Source organism: Hevea brasiliensis, chromosome 2 (assembly GCF_030052815.1).
Source record: "Hevea brasiliensis isolate MT/VB/25A 57/8 chromosome 2, ASM3005281v1, whole genome shotgun sequence".
In the NCBI taxonomy this organism is placed as follows: Eukaryota; Viridiplantae; Streptophyta; class Magnoliopsida; order Malpighiales; family Euphorbiaceae; genus Hevea; species Hevea brasiliensis.
The window spans coordinates 79,952,031-79,958,030 of record NC_079494.1 but is presented as its reverse complement, the minus strand read 5'-3'; positions in this window follow the sequence as shown (position 1 = coordinate 79,958,030).

Sequence of the window (6,000 nt, the reverse complement as noted above, 5' to 3'; positions counted from 1 at the left end):
AGTACAACCGGATTTGACATATGAAGAAAAACCCATATGGATTCTGGCTCGGGAAGTGAAAGAGTTGAGAAATAAGCAGATTCCATTGGTGAAAGTGCTTTGGAGGCACCACAACATCGAGGAGGCAACTTGGGAAAGTGAAGAGACGATGAGGCAACAGTTCCCTCAACTGTTTGCATCAGGTAAATTTCGAGGACGAAATTTAAATTAGAGGGGAAGAGTTGTAACACCCTCCCTGTAGCAACTCCGTACATTCTCTACTCGTCGTGACGACTGTCATTCGGACAGCTAGAACGTCCGGAAAAATATTTAAACTAAAGTGAGGAACCATAATTAACTCAAATATTAATAAGAAAAATTTAGGAAAAATTTTAGAAATAAAATACAACTAAGTTAAATGAGCCGGTGCCCAAGCGATGGGCAACCAAGTGGGAAGTTGCAGTTCTCGCAACTAGGAGCCCTAGACCCAGGGGAAAAATCATAAAATAAATTTTGAGACTCCAGATAAGGGTCATTGAGGTTCCTAAGGCATTAGAATGCCAAGAAAATACATAGAAAAATTTTTCAATCGGTATAGACAATTTTGACCCGTTAAGTCAAACGGAGGGCATTTTGGTCATTTCGCCTTCAAAGGAGATTTGTGGCCGACTTGTCCAGTTAAGTAAATAATTATTATGATCTAAAATATGAATAAATATTTCTAAAAAAAATTAAATTAAAAATGAATAGAAAAGAAAGAAAAAGAAAATGACTTGAATCCCTAATTATGACATCATTATGATGTCATTTAAATGCCCTCCACTAATCACCATTCAACAGCACAATTAAAATTGTTTAAAAAGGGAAAAATGACAAATTAAGAAACCAATTTCTGGTTTCTTCTTCTTCATCTAGCCGTGACCCTCTCTTCCATCTCCCTCCATAAAAATTTTCTTTCATCACTTCCATTTCCCATGAATTCTCACTACTAAACCCTAGACATCTTTCATTAAAACTTGTCTATACCTCTTGGGAAAGTGTTTGGCAGCCTAGAAAAAGACAGAAAGTGAAGTTCAACCTTGGGAAAATTCTGCTCAAAAAGGTTAGTGCTTATTTATGCATATATCTCTCTTATTCCATGTTAGAGACTTAAAATGAGTATGAAAGTGTAAATTAAATGAAATAAAACTTATGTGTATGTACACCATGGAATTCGGTAGCCCTAAGGAAGAGATAAGGTTGATTGTTTTGATGGGCTTAGAATGGACTAGAGATGATGTTTAAAGTATATATATATATATATATGGATAATGAATTAGAGTGTTTAACTAAGGTATGTTGTGTGAATTTGAAATGGGGAATTAGGGTTTTGGAGAGAAACTTGGACTTTGCTTATGTAATGGTGAATAAATATTCTAATGGTCAATTAGTGACCATTTGAGGTAAGTTGACCATAATTTGGAGTGAATTATAGCATGACAAACTGATTTGGTATGCTGCCTAGTGAGAGCAACAGGTGTGGCTGTGAGTCCAGCCTGTTTGGACAGCCATAACTTTGGCTGTGTAGGTTCAATTGGTGTTTGCCCAATTGTACATGAAACTAGACACATAATGGCACAACTTTGGTGAAGAAACCATGCCCATAAGACCAAACCAAGTGTACCAAAAACTTGCCTCTATTCGGGTGTCCTGCAACCAGTTTCTACAGAATGACCAAATGAACAGTGATTGTTCATTTGGCCATAACTCATTGTAGAATGGCCCAATTGACCTGAAATTTTTACAGCAACAATCTGAGATATAGACCAACAACTTTCATGAAGGAACTTACCCCAAATTATGACCAGAACCTATTCAACAAGAGAGTGGAAGTTACTGTTTACTGCACTGTAGATATGGTCAGTTCTGAAATTTTTCAATCCGGCCAGTTGTGGTTTTTAGACCATAACTTGAGTTACAAAACTCCAAATGGAGTGATTCAAAAAAAAAAAATTCAACTAGACAAAATAAGGAACAACTTTCATTTTTATCATTTTCCCAAATTCCCACTGCAACAGCAACTAATGGAACAGTAAATTTTGGGTATAAAAACTGAAAATTCTGCTCCATAAATTTTAAGCTTAGAAATGATATTGTTAACCAATACCAACAAATTTTGAATGCAAAATGTGGTATGTTGGGAGTGTTAAAACCAATGTACCTATTTTCTATGCAAAAGTCAATATTTTTGTTGACTAATTAAGGGAATAGTAACACCAAAACTTGAAATTCAAAAATTGAAAGATTCAAAAGTGTCGAATGCCCTAGTATACCTAACAAGATTGGTTTGGATAGTTTGGCATGCCAATAGGGTTCAGTTAGCAGTACTGCACATGGCATTATGCCATTTTGTGATTTCATGGCTTTTAGCCATTCTGACCTTGTATTGAGATTTGGCCTTGTGCCTGATGTCATTACAGCTTATTAGCTGTTCTGTTGCACACCGAGAGATACATATGTGACCGTTGGTGTGACGGCCCGAGGTACTTGATACCCAGTGCCAGTTTACCCGTTTATCCAGTCCAGTCATCCAGTATAGGTTACTTGGGCAACCAAAAATGAAAGTGGATAAATTTTACGAAATAATGAAGATAACAAATACAAAATAAGTAAGACTACAAATACTCCTTGAAAATTTAATTGCAATAAGACATCAATACATTCACTGCCTATTTAATTTTCTGTTATTTCTTTTTATTTTATTATTGGCACCACTAAACATTATTGCTTAGCGCATTGCTTTTGCCACGCGTAGGTTCTGGAGATACTGACCGAGATCCCAGTTGACCACAGACTGGGTGAGACCTCCTGCAGCTCTGCATAGTGTCCGTGTCACCTCACCGTCATCAGTGCATTGGTAGGACACTAGGTTTTATTTTGATATTTTGTAATTAACCTTTATTTTCTCATATGTAATTGAAACTTATGTAATGTATTTTGGTATTAATGTAAATAGTAGATATTGTGTTTGTGAATGAAAAATTGAATATTTATTTATGACTTTTACATGATTATCATATGAGATGAATGATTGAGAAATGGAAATGTTGTTGAAAAACATATTGAGATTTTGTTGATGAAATGAAGTTGGGATTGTTGGAAATGATTATTGGAAGTGTTTGTAGCAGGTTCCGAAGAACTATTTTCTCCATTTTTAGCCGGTACTCTGCCGGATTTTCTATAAAATTTTCGGAACCTCAAATAAATTATAATTTCAATAAATGGCTTAAATGAATTATATTTCACAAGTTATATTCGAAACTATGATAAAAATTAATTAAGGAAGAATAAAAATGATTAAGATAAAATAGAGTGTTCCGGTACACCGTGTGACATATCTTACTCGGATATACTGTAGACGGGTAAGGGGTGTCACACATGAATTGAAATATTAGACAGAACGATAGTAAGAGAAGATTAGTGTTATACAAACAAATTAAACATTGTATTAGATTGTTAAAAGTCTTGCATAAACTTAAAGGAAAGAAGATTATACGATTATATAGAAAGGAGAAAAACTAAGTTCTTACTCCATAGGACCACACAAAGTCCTAGAAAGAGTGGATTCGTTAGCACATAGAATTGCTAACCTTTAAAAAGTGAAATGAATTTAAATTCAATGTATGATGGGGAAACTCATAAAGATCTCAGTACATGAGGTGAAGCAGTTGAGAAATAAATGTATACATTTGGTTAAGGTGTTATGGACCATTATTTAGATTATGAAGCTACATGAAAATATATGAAAGACATGAGAAAAAAAATATATGACTATTTTAGGATGGATATTGGGAAAAATTTTGCGGACGAAATTTCTTTTAAGGGGGGGAGAATTGTAACACCCCTCTATGCATAGCCAGCTATATTGTACTGCTCCCGTGACCGGTGTCGATCCAGACAATTAAGAGGATTAGAACTATGTTTAAGATACCTAGAAAAGCCCTTAATGGAAATAAATAGTGAGTACTAGATAGTGAAGTATAAATAAGAAAAACAAAGCATAAAAGATTAAATGAGCCGAGGGTCACAGCGATGGTTGACCTTCCCGGGAAGTGACTACGAGGTCAGTCCTAACCCTACTTTTAAATAGGAAATTGTGACACCGCGATCCTAAGGACTATTGCAAACCTAGTGGAAAAGAGAAAATCACATAAAAGAGTTGATAAGTAAGTCAAATAATTAGGTCAGAGATCCGAAAGAAATATCGAATTATTTGTAAATCGGATCAAACCGGCGAGGGGCAAATTGGTCAATTCACCCCTAAAGATGACTCCTGACCTAACTGTCCAATAAAATTGGAGAAATAAAAATTTCGGAATATAGAAATAAATTAAAGAAATGTGGAAAAAGAAAAAGAAAAAGAAAAGAAAGGAAAATAAGAATAATGACATCACCTCAATTTACATCACCATGATATCATAAATGAAATTTTATTGAATTAGAAATTTGACTAAGTCAATTTTGGATTATTAATACATAAAAAGAAAAAAAAAATAAAAACAAATGGGCATATCTTCTTCTTGGCCGAATGGCCTTCTTCCTCCTCTCTCTTTAAATTTTTCCCTTTCCTCCATTAAAGCTCCCTTTGATCTTTTGTAACTTTAAAACACCCCATAAATCCCTTAGAAAATTTGTAGAAGTCCTCAAATTAAACTTCAAGGAAGAGATTGGGAGAAGTGAAATTAAAGAAAAAATTGAAGAATTGGAAGTTCAAAATCATCAAGTGAGGTATGTAATTCAATCCTCTTCTTTAGTAAAAATTGATTAAATTTAAGTTATGCTTGATAAAATTTCATAAAAACTTTGAAAAATTTCTATGAATTGAACCAGGGTAAAATTTCAGCCACCATTAGATCCACTAGGGTTTGTTTTAGTTTGATGAAATTAAAAGTATATTTAAGCTTAGATTAGTGTATAGATGTTGATTTTACACCTTAATCTCATTAGTTGCATGAATTACATAATTAGGGTTCTTGACCCTTAGGGTTTTGAGGAAAAAATTTGAGAAATTGGTAAATTGATGTATTTTGACTAATTGAGGTTAGAAATGGTCAATTGTGATGTGTTTGAATGAGTGAAAATGAAATGAAATTAGGATTAGTGAAGGGTCCCAATCTGGCAGTTTGACCTAGGTCCCTTCCATGGACCAAAACTGAAATTTTATCAACTCAATTGGTGTGAAGCCAATTGGGAATGAAATTAGACACATAAAGAAACATTTTTCATTTAGAAATCATGCCCATAAAATGACATTTAGATAGTGAACAATTAGGTCAAACTCGGGTATTATGCACTGCCACTATACCAAAATGACCAAATGAATAGTGTTTGTTCATTTGGCCATAACTTGGGCTAGACAGATCTAAATGACCTAATTTTTATGGCATTGGAAAGATATGACATAGCACTACAATTTTAACGAAGATCACCAACCTAAATTCTGCCCATAACTAAGTCATTTTGCTACCCAAAGTTAGTTGTCCAAAACTGCCATAACCAATAAAGTGCCCAGAAATTCTGGGTAACATCAATCTGGCCAACCTTAGAAAAATGGCCATAACATAGGCTACAAAACTCCAAATGGAGTGATTCAAAAAGGGAATTAAAGATAAGACAATAAGGAACAACTTTGATGAAGAACACTTAGCCAAATTTCCATAGTAGCTAGACCAATGGAATAATGCAATACAGGGCACCAAAACTGAAAATTTGAATTTTGTGTCATGGCCTAAGTTGTGTTATTGATTGGCAACATTGTGTTTATTAAATTGTTTGACTAAATTTGTGTTGTATGGAGCTTTGAAAATTGTGAAATATTTAAATTGTGATTTATTATAAATGTGATTTGAAAATTGTGGAATGTGATTGTGTAATATTTAAATTATGATTTGGCAATATGGTTTATGTTCAGCTTTTTAAATTTTATTGTGCACCACTGAGTAAAATTTACTCAGTGATAGCTTTATTTTGCTGTCGCAGATA